The sequence below is a fragment of the Astatotilapia calliptera genome, chromosome 7 (genome assembly GCF_964374335.1).
Source record: "Astatotilapia calliptera chromosome 7, fAstCal68.1, whole genome shotgun sequence".
NCBI lineage: Eukaryota > Metazoa > Chordata > Actinopteri > Cichliformes > Cichlidae > Astatotilapia > Astatotilapia calliptera.
In genome coordinates, this window is record NC_137428.1 from 21,877,879 (window position 1) to 21,889,343 (window position 11,465).

Genomic DNA, 11,465 nt, shown 5'->3' on the forward strand with positions numbered 1-11,465 from the left:
TGGAACTCAAAAACACTTAAATTGAGTCCTACAGCATTTGGGTCAGCAAAAGTTGCTAGATATGTGACCACACATAGACGGAGGTGATACAAGCGGATAAAGTGATTGCTGCTGTTACGGGACTTTTCATGGACATCTACCTTCAGCTACAGGTCTAAACATGCTGCCTGTGTCCTCTTAAATTCTCATTTTTCCCCTTTCACAGCATAACAGCACACGTACGTTCACAATGAGCACAACAAAGTGCACACGAACTGTTTGTGCCGGTTCTGTCGTGACGTAATTTTCTTGTAATCAAGCAGGCAATGAAATAATTATTTCAGTTGTCGGACAGATTTTTAAATATGTGCTCCGTTTAAATGTACGAGATTATGATGAAAGAAAAAGAAACTCATACAGTTTCTTTCTGTATGTATTTCCCAGAATAACTTCTTTTAAACTGTCATTGCATTTTTGATATATCTCTTAAATTACAAAACACACCATTACAATGTGTATAAAGTGGAAATAAATCCACTAACTGCTGCCTGCAAGGACCTTTAGACAGAGATGTTACATTCAGCAAATTACCACGGCTTAGGCCTAAATGGATAAATGATCCTGAATTATTAATGCTTGAACTACTATTTTATATAGTTAAGCCCTTTAACTGTCTTTATATGTCTTTTAAGGATTACCAGAAACTGTTGCACTCCTCCACTTTTTTGCGAATGTTTAACTTTCTTCCAGAAGCCTGAACATCTTTCTGGCAGTGTTTATTTTAAAGGAATATTATTATATTTTGTATACAATCTTTACGTAGGAGTAATGAATAATAGGTATTGATTTGTAAATAACTGGCCATGAACAACTTGGACTTATTACATAATATTATGCTACGGTATATTTTTTACTAACTGGGCAGCTCAATCTCTTTCTGTTGCTGTGACACATGAAAGAAAGATGAACATGAAAGGTAAAAGTGAGGTCAGAAGTTAAGTGTGACATGATACTTGGATGCAAAGTATAATCCGATATTTAGAATCCCCATATAAGAAGGTCAGTTTTGAAATGTTGCTAATACAAACAGAAAGTAATTTCAAAGATAGGTTTTTTTTTATGACGGTTTGACCATATTTGACCTTGAAGAAGAGGTCAGAGGTCCAAAGTAATGTCATATTTAGAATCCCCATATATCATTGCCTTTGCCTATATGTTGTTAATACAAGTGTGATGGCTGCATGCAACCACACAGTTGAGATACTTAGGCAATATTCATTTGGTCTTTTGTCTTATGTTTACGTTATGCTCTAAAGCTTCTATGAGCATAAGTTAACTAATTTGATATTTTGAGTTTACCTGTAATGCATGACAGCACTAAGCTATAGCCCAAATGGTGGCATAGACTTTGCTTTGCATTGTTTGTTATTTTATATAGGTATGTCAAATTCAAATTCAAATTCAAATTCAAATTTTATTTGTCACGTACACAGTCATACACAGTACGATATGTAGTGAAATGCTTGGACAACTGCTCGTGACCTAAAGAAAACAAAAAAAGGAAAGGCTATGAATAAGATAGGAAATAAATATGAAAAATTAAAAAGGGTAAATTTAACTAGGAAGGAATAAAATATAAATTTAGGTTAAAAATGAAATAACTGTACAACACAAATTAGAATGAAGGGTAAATTTAACTGGGAAGAATAAGATAAAATATATAAATTAAAGTTGAAAATAAAATAACTGTACAACAAAATACACAATACACAATATAGAACTATATAAGAATGTATGAAGAAATCTAAATATAAATAAATATATACACAATAACAGCAGCTGTACAAGTATTAACTGGAAATGAAGAATATAGTGACCAGTGTTGTGCAAAAACAATGTCCAGAATGTCCAGTGTGTGTGTAAGAACCATATGTGTGGGTCAGTACTGTGTGGTGGTGTGATTGAGAGACCGTATCGCCTGCGGGAAGAAGCTCCTCCTCAGTCTCTCTGTGTTGGTCTTCAGGGAGCGGAATCGCTTTCCTAACCTCAACAGAGAGAACAGTCTGTTGTTGGGATGGCTGAGGTCCTTCACGATCTTCCTGGCCTTAGTCCAGCACCGCCTGCTGTAGATTGAGTGCAGGTCAGGGAGCTCGGAGCGGATGGTGAGCTCAGCTGACCGCACAACCCTCTGTAGAGCTCGTCTGTCCTGCATGGTGCTGTTCCCGAACCAGGTTAAGATGTTTCCCGCCAGGATGCTCTCTATGGTGCACGAGTAAAAGTTCCTGAGCACCTTGGAGGGCAGTTGGAAGTCTCTCAAGCGTCTGAGGTGGTAGAGACGCTGTCGGGCCTTTTTCACCACGGTGTTGATGTGACAGGACCATGACAGGTCCTGCGTGATGTGAACTCCGAGGTATTTGAAGCTGTCCACTCTCTCCACTGGGCACTCGTTGATGACGGGGGTCTGGTAGTTCCTCTCCTGCTTAGTGCTGAAGTCCACTATCAGCTCCTTTGTCTTACTGACGTTTAGAAGGAGGTTGTTCCTCTGGCACCAGTTCTCCAGATTCCTAATCTCCTTCAGGTAGGCCGTCTCGTTGTTATCAGAGATCAGGCCCACCACGACGGTGTCGTCAGCAAACTTGATGATGGTGGTGGAGCTGGTAGTGGCCACACAGTCATATGTGTACAAAGAGTACAGCAGGGGGCTCAGAACACACCCCTGGGGGGCTCCAGTGCTGAGAGTGGTGGAGGCTGAGACATGTCCGCCCATCCTTACTGCCTGTGGTCTGCCAGTTAGGAAGTTGGAGATCCACTGACACATAGATGAGCTGAGTCCCAGATGCTCCAGCTTGGTGGTGAGTGTGGAGGGAATTATGGTGTTAAATGCAGAGCTGTAGTCTATGAAGAGCATTTTAACATAATTCCCCCTTCTAGTGTCCAAGTGAGTGAGTGATGTGTGGAGGAGATGAGAGATGGCATCGTCTGTGGAACGATTTGGACGGTAAGCGAACTGTAGTGGGTCCAGTGTGTCTGGTAGTGAAGAAATGATGAAGTCTCTGACCAGACGTTCAAAACACTTCATCACTACTGAGGTGAGGGCTACAGGGCGATAGTCATTGAGAGAAGCAGGATGGGGTTTCTTCGGGACAGGAACAATGATGGACTCTTTGAAGCATGTGGGGATCACTGACTGAGATAAAGAGATGTTGAATATCTCAGTGAACACAGGAGCTAGCTGGTATGCGCAGTCTCTTAGGATACGACCTGGGATGCCGTCTGGTCCTGCTGCTTTCCTGGTGTTCACTCTCTTGAAGGCTCTCCTTACTTCATGCTCGGAGATGACGAGCACGTTTCCGGTGCTGGCAGTATCTTCCTGTCTGCAGCCGTTAGCGCCGCTAACACTAGCATTGTTGGAGACCTTAGCTGCAGCCTCGAAGCGAGCATAGAAAGTGTTCAGCTCGTCTGCCAAAGTCACGGCCGCGTTCGTCATACCGGTTGTTGGTGTTTTATAGTCCGTTATTGTCCTTAGTCCCCGCCACAGGCTCCTAGAGTCACTCTGTTGGAGTTGTGACTCTAGTTTCCTCCCGTAGCGCTGCTTCGCCTCTTTCACCGCCCTCCGCACGTTATATGACGCCCGTCCCCCGTCATGAGTCCCGTGTTGTAGGCAGCGGTGCGGGATCTCAGAGCGTCGCGGATGGTTTTATCCACCCACGGCTTCTGGTTGGGAAACGTTGTGATAGTCTTTGTCTCCACGGTATCATCCGCTAGTTTCCCGATGAATCCCACAACCGCTTCCGTAAACACGTTGACGTCATCGTCGGAGCTGTTTCTGAACATGCCCCAGTCTGCGTCATCGAGTGCGTCCTGTAACGCGGCCACCGATTGATCCGTCCAGCGCGCGACCTTCCTCTGAACCGGAACTTCCTGTTTCAGCCTTTGTTTGTATTTTGGCATGAGGAAGATGGCGGCGTGATCAGATTTGCCAAACGGGGGGCGGGATTGTGCCTTGTAGCCGTCCTTGACCGTAGTGTAGCAGTGGTCCAGTGTCCTTTCACCCCTGGTGGGGCAGGTGATGTGTTGATAAAAGTTCGGCGCTGCGCGTTTGAGGTTGGCGCTATTAAAGTCCCCCGTCACAATAAGCGCAGCGTCCCGGTGTTGTGTCTGGTGCTGTGTGAGTGCCTCATGCAGCTCGCATAAGGTGGTGACCGTGTCCGCTTGTGGTGGAATATAAACGGCACTTACAATGACCGATGTAAATTCCCGAGGTAGATAAAAAGGACGACACATGATGGACAGTAGTTCCAGATTTGGTGTGCAGGAGCGTGTGAGAGGAACAACTTTCGCACTGTTGCACCAGTTGTTGTTCACCATTAAACACACGCCGCCTCCCCTTGACTTCCCCGAGTCCCGTGTCCTGTCCATGCGGTGAACCGAGAAGAACTCGGCCGGCTGGATGGCATGGTCCGGCACCGCTGGGTTCAGCCATGTCTCGGTGAAGCAGAGGAGATTGCAGTCCCGAATGTCTCTCTGGAACTTTACCCTGGCCCTGAGGTCGTCAAGCTTGTTCTCCAGTGACTGGACGTTGGCGAGCAGGATGCTAGGCAGAGGTGTGCGGTGTGCACGAGCTCTCAGCCTGTTCCTGACGCCGGCTCGCTTACCTCTAGGCCGCCGCCGCTTCCCTTTGTTCTCCCTCGAGATCTCACTCGGCCAGCTCGGATCCGGAGTTAAAAACTTCGAATTGTGAGTACATTGTATACCAATAGAAACAAGAGTGTCACTGTCATACCTAATGTACCCAATGGTGATGATTTTGCCGATTTAGAAACGCTGAAAACTAACTTAAAAAACAAAGACAAAGAAAAAGTTGTTAAGGGGTTCCGAAAGAGACTCAGGCGCAGGCCAGGGTTTTCCTTTAAGCGAAGGACAGTGCGTTTATTTACAGTGAACACATACACCAAGTGGCTATATACAACGTGCAGGGGAAACGGGTCCGGGTCGCCAGGGTCCGTGGGAAACAGGGTTGGGAGAAGGGTGTTCCACACTTTCTGTACAAAAAGTTCCCCCTTCAATCACTCCTCTCCGCATCGGGTTCCAAAAACGATCTACACAAAAAACGTCGGGTTAGCAGGATAATAATAAGAAATTCTCAAGGTGAAGGTTAGCCGAAACACAAGTCTAACTGACACTGATAGCTCAACGATCCAGCGAAGACTAGTGCAGACTCGCCATCTAAGTAGTGCAGTAATCAGCTGGGATCAGCGGCCGGTGTGGTGATGAGCAGGTGTGTGGGCCAGCAGCGGGAGCCCGCAGTGAGCATCGCCATGGCGAGAGAGAGAGTGAGAGAGAGAGGGCGAGAGAGCAAACAAACCACAAACATATTGCCCAATAGAGGATTGACCAGCGGGGCACAGGGACCATGACAAAAGTGGTCGGAGCAGTCGTGACGGCAGCCGACCTCCCCGGTGCCATCTTACTCACTATGTTATATTGATTATATTTCTGCTCTTTCTGAGTTACCTGACCTCCGCTCCAGTCCTTCCTGGTTTGGCTGAGGGTGGAGCTGGTTTAAATGCAGAAGCCAATAAAGTGGACTGGACCATCTATTGTGATCATGCAGGGGGAATGGGGTTCTTCTTGAATGATGGTTAGCTGTAATCTCTTTAGTTTTCACCTTTGGTGTATATAATGGTTTATTCATTTGCTATATAACTGGAGCTGTTTCTCATTTGGGCAGGTCAGTTTGTTGAGTTATGTTTTTGTTAAGTGGCTTTTGAGTAGTGTTCTGTTAGTTAACCTCTTTTATGGGCCCACTTGGTTCTTAAAAACTTTATTTTTGTTATTTTGAATTTTTGTAATCATCTTGTCCTTTTTGGGGGTGTAATAAAACCCATTTTTGAAGATTACATTTGTGCCTGTGTGTTCCTGGCTGCTTGGATCATGACAACAAGTAATGGGAGTAAGAAACATTTTTAAATATCTCTGTATAGCCTTATTATCACTTTAGATCAATCTATTAAGAGATCAGAGGTCAAATGTACCATGATATTTCTAATCTTTATGTGACACTTTTTATATGTTGACATTACAGGTGTGTAGAAATCATAATTTCTATGTTATAAGGCTTTTTTTTTCTTCTTCAAATTTTTAATCAATAACAGTATTGTGGCATGGTGGTTATGCCAGTACTCTTACTCTTGCCGCACAGCACGAAGGTCCTCAGTTCAATTCCACCATCAGGCCGGGGTCTTTCTGCGTGGAGTTTGCATGTTCTCCCCGTGTTTGCGTGGGTTCTTCCTGGGTACTCTGCCTTACTCCCACAGTCCAATGACATATAGGTTAATTGATCAATCTAAATTGCCCATAGGTGTGAATGTGAGTGCGACTGGTTGTTTGTCTCTGTGTGTTAGCCCCCTGACAGACTGGGGACCTGTCCAGAGTGTACCCTGCCTCTCGCCCTATGACAGCTGGGATGGGCTCCAGCGCCCCTGAAAAAATGATAAGCGAATGGATGGATAACCAATAGCTTATTAAGTAGACCTTGGTGGATGTAAGCCAAGTTTTAATAAATTGTCAACACGACCCAACTCTGCACCCCTACAAAGTGTAATCCGAATTCTCCAAAACATTTTGCCTTATTGTATTTTCAGACAGAATGATTCTCACGTAAGCGCGCAGGTAAACACTATCAAAAACATATCATCCGTGGTGGCAGTAATCAGGAAGGGGGCAAATACTTTTTCGCAGCACTGCATCTTCATTAGTATTTGCATTAGTTTCCCCCTCCTTGTCTTTGTGATTCTTTGTCTCATTCTTGTTAAGTGTTAGGATTTACGCTCATGGTATACTGAGTTCATGGTCAGTTCCTTAACTGCAAGGTGATCCCTCTCCCACCATGCTTGTGAATTTTGGCCAAACATCTCCACGTTGGTCTGTCCAAAGGTTTTGTGGTTTAATTCCTCATCTGTGTGTCATGGGGCTCTTTGCGCCTAAATCGTCCTGTCTTCTCCTCTGTTTTTGAGTATCTATTATACTCCCCAGCTGTGCCCCAATCCCCCGCTCCTTGTTTCTGTGAGAATTTGGTTTTTGCATTTAATATTTGGTGTATTTTGATCAGCCTCAATAAATGACTGACTTTTTGTTAAGTTTGAATCCCATATTTGGATCAAAACTCTGAATCTCATGTCTTTGGGACAAAGAGCATTTTAAATTTTGTGCTTCCTAGCAATTTCTGACAAAATAATGGACTGATGCAAACATTTCATTAAAGATATGAAAGGTATAACATGCTAAAGGTAAGAGGAACTAGACAAATAGTATGCAATGTGTTTACTTCAATTAGCATTTAATACATATAAAGCAATTTATTTTGGTACACATCTAAGTAGATTGAAGTTTTTTCATGTTGACCTACGTACATTGTTTGAAGAAGACATTTATTTGTCATCTGAACATGACAGAACCACCTTGGCATTAGACTGTCAGAAAACTGCTGCCCAGTGATTTTCATAACCTTTCCATAACTCATTTGGCTATGATCTCCTAATCTGTTGATGTTATCAGTGAATATATTACCTTTCCAAGGGCTGAAGGATTGCTCCGCCATTCTTGCTTATGCTTCACATTCCTCATGGTTGACTGACTGACCCGCTGATGGCACTGAAGTAAGAACAATCTGTGTATTAGGACTGGATGCAGTACACATGGGTAGATCCTGTGCGATTTCTCAAATGATTAGCAAGTAGGCAAGTCATCGGTTAAAGCACAAAAAACATCCCAAATGCTTGCTCATAAATGGTATTTCAAAAACACGATTCAGTCTCTATCAGCCACCTGACTCAGCTGGTCAGCTAATAGTAGCACTTGCCAATTTTAATCTAATGTCTTTTTTGTGTTCACTTTTGCACAAATGAAAAGGTTTTGTTTGATATTGTTTAAAACCTGATTAGATGGGTTGTTATATATTTTTGAACAATAGAAATATCATTATGGGTGTGAGTGGGTGATGGTGGTTAATTTCTCTTTGTGATGAATTTTATTGCTTTCAAGATCTCATTCTCTGACCTCACTGAAGTGATTGTATCTGATAATGCCATTAACCACTGCCCTGCAATTCTCCAGAGAACAATCAGGCCACTAGAATAGAAAATACTTTGATTTCTGAAAGAGGTGTGGATTTTTCTCAGTCCTGATTTATCAAAGGAGAAGATTGACTGCACTATATTTGCCTCTAAGTAACTAAATCATGCATTGATCTGTCCACACCTGCTAAGCCTTTCATTAGTATGCCAATGGCTGATGGAAAGAACGAGAGTAAAATTAATTGGTAATAATAAAAGACTCACTGATGTTTCATAAGCCCTTTTGTCATACGCCATTTGTTGTTGTAAACAGCAATAGAGCAGGGCATAAAACTATTCCTTTGATATTTAGCCATTATACAACACTGTGAAATCGTCTTTAGCCACCCCTCATTTCTTTAGATTTTGATGGGAAATGGGTTATCTACTGAAACATGCAAACATGAATGGAAACAGACTATATAGGGTGACTGCAGAGTTCTGAAAAATACAGTTCTACAATTCTAAAAAGCCTGAAAGTCAATTTGTCACCTTTACTGTTCAATGCAGCCCGAACTCTTAGAGCCATGCTTTCTTGTCATTTGTTAAGTAGTCTTCAGGAATCATTCTCCCGGGTTCTTGTAGGACATTTAAAGCTCATCTTTGGATGTTGGCTGCTTTTTGTTCTGTTCTCTGTCACAGTGATCCCACTCTTGCATCAATAGCGCTAAGGTCTGGGCTGTGGGAAGGCCAGTCCATGACTGCTAGTGTTCCACTGTGTTTTTCTATCCAGGTGTGCTTTTACTCTACTGGCAGTGTGTTTGGGATGATTGTCATGATGAAAAAATGAAACTGAATAGTATTGCATATTGGATAAAAATCAGAAACTGCTTTTCTGCATTTATAATACCATCAATTTTGACAAGATCCACAACACCACTGGCTGAAATGCAGCCTCAAACCTTTACTGATTTACTTTACAGATGGTCATAGACACTATTGTACCTCACTGTACTCCTGACCTTCTACTATGCACTGGCAACATGGATCAACAGAAGGGCCAGATGCATCTCTTAGGGTCTGTGTCAGGTCTCTGCAGGATTTCTTTCCTATGTCTTAAGGACATGACTTTCACATACTGTTCTACATGCCATGCAGATATATGCAAAGTTTGCTAAGCAAAGTAATAATCTGAACATAGTAATGTAGCAAATATTACACCTGCTAAACATCAGTATGTTCATCACATGCTGCTATGCTGATGTTAAAGCTAGCATTTTTACTCAGTGTTCTTTAGTCTGTGACTCTTTGTAGCTTCATTTAAATCATTTTGAGGTACATCTTAAGCGCGAGAGGTGTTACACAAATACCTTCCACTGTTGTTAGTATTATATTATTATGTTGTCCTTGTCTCATAGGCCATCTCAATTACACATACAACTTTTGGCAGAAATTGATGTTGACAGTACATAGATGATGCAAAGGCAGAAAGTAAAGACATTTTGTGCAGCCAATATAAAATCTACGCATACTACTTCACCCAAATCTGCTTGCATCTTCTTTCTCTGTCGCTCCCTCGTACTTTTATCTATGTTTCTGTCTGCTGGCACAGTCCAAGGTGCCCAGTCTTTATCCCCATCTATGCAACAATAAATCTGCTCTGCCACAGGAACTTTAAAGTCCCCAGGTGAGAGCTGCGAAAGGAAGGCCCTCCTATCAGAGAACAGCCAAGCATATAGTGGACAGTGTCATCTCTGGGATTAAAAACTGCTGCATCCACTGTTCCCCTGGCCCATTGACTGATGGATAAAGCCTTGGACTTCACCTTATTGAAAGAAGGAGAGAGCGCCCGGGGAGCCATGAAATCCATAGACCCTTCTTTAAATGGGTTTGTAAGAGGCTTCCGCCTAGCAAACCACGGCTGAAAGAGCCCATTAAATAAAGCCCAGCTCCTCGCCGAGGAGCTGGGGCAGATTCATCAGAGAGAAGAAGGCAAAGATAATGATTGCTCATGGCCAGATGTGAGACGTTGGCTCCACTCACATGCCACGTGGGACAAAGTCAGTAACAGCAACAGACACACAAACAGTCTTTTCGAACTCATCTCTAGCTGAGAATTGTGTTTGCAGAAGCAGCTACATGCAGACAGACATATGGACACACAATATACCCACAGATCTGAGATATACAGAAGAGAATGGGGTTGGATATTTTTTTCTTAAGCAGTCTGAAAGTGTTTTATTAACCACCTTCAGCTGATTTAATCAGTGACCTTAGGTTAGTAACATGGAAATGAGTCTGCAAAGCACAAACCATAGCATAAGTCAATTTCATATATCCAACTGTTGAGTCAAAGTGGGGAACTTTTTTCCTCTCTCTTTGGTTTGGTTTGGTGAGACCTTCACGATGAGAGGAGATGGAACGCAGCCGGGGCAGATTTGAATATCAATGCGGTCAGATAGGATGGAAAGGTGCTGGAAGGAGGGAGGAAACAGCCAAAGAGGGCCTCTGGCAGGACAGTGGGAGAGATGGCGAGAGAGAGATTTGTCATTTGCTCTCCGTTCCACCTGCTCCCTTGTCATGCATCCTGCCGGGGGGGAAATACGCCCTGATGTCTGAGGGAGACATGAGGGGAAAAGGGTGAGTGAGGTGGGGGGATGGGGTGGAGAAGAAAAGAAGCAAATAGATGAGGAGAAAAGATGGACGGGGCTGAGAAGGAGACAAAGGAGGGTGAAATAGAAGAAGAAATGGACAGAGCTGTTGAAAAAAGGAAGAAAATCCATGCATACCCAAGCGTATCTAAGGTGCCAAGTCCTGAAATGCAGGAGCTAACTACAAGGGCTGGCAGGTATGCAAATAGAAGGATGTACCAGTGCGCCACCAGATTACTTTTCCTGCATTTGCTATTCATATATTTGCAAGGTGACTCACTTCAGACAAAGCAGGTGATCAAGAGCTCTTTCCTTTTCCCTCCAGCTCTCCTCTTTCTCTCTTCCTCCACATCTGAATAGCGAGGAGAAGAGGAGAGCAGGCAAGTAGTGATGGATCCACACCCTCAGCAGGAGTCATAAGCCTTGCAAAACCCGCAGCCAACAATTGCATGCCCTCAGATTTGATATGTATTCCGTCAGCAAACCCCATTTAATCCATTTTCCTGTCAGCCCTCCTTAAAAGCATCTCAGCTACTACAAGGAGAGTTCAGAGTGTAGGAGAGAGACAAACAAGGCACCAACATCCACGGCTAACAATCAAACCCCAATCACTGAGAAATGTTTTATGTTTTCAACTTCACACTCATCACTTTTGCTTTTGATGAATGATTCTTTTCACATTTTTATCTTTATCTTTTGGAGAGTCAAGAGTGTACATAAAGGGATGGCCTTCCTTAGAGCACCAAAGCATCCAACATATCTATTTTCTAATAAAAGAGGA

The 11,465-nt window shown here is 43.2% G+C and overlaps 1 long non-coding RNA gene across 1 annotated transcript; it reads right to left on the reverse strand.

Annotated features, from left to right (window-relative positions):
- Positions 1–4,881: 4,881 nt before the first annotated feature.
- On the reverse strand, positions 4,882–5,488 carry LOC145429857 (uncharacterized). Its single transcript, XR_013910190.1, has 2 exons — positions 5,161–5,488; positions 4,882–5,078 (listed from the first exon to the last, which is right to left on the reverse strand). It is a non-coding gene; the product is annotated as an uncharacterized LOC145429857 (long non-coding RNA).
- Positions 5,489–11,465: the final 5,977 nt, after the last annotated feature.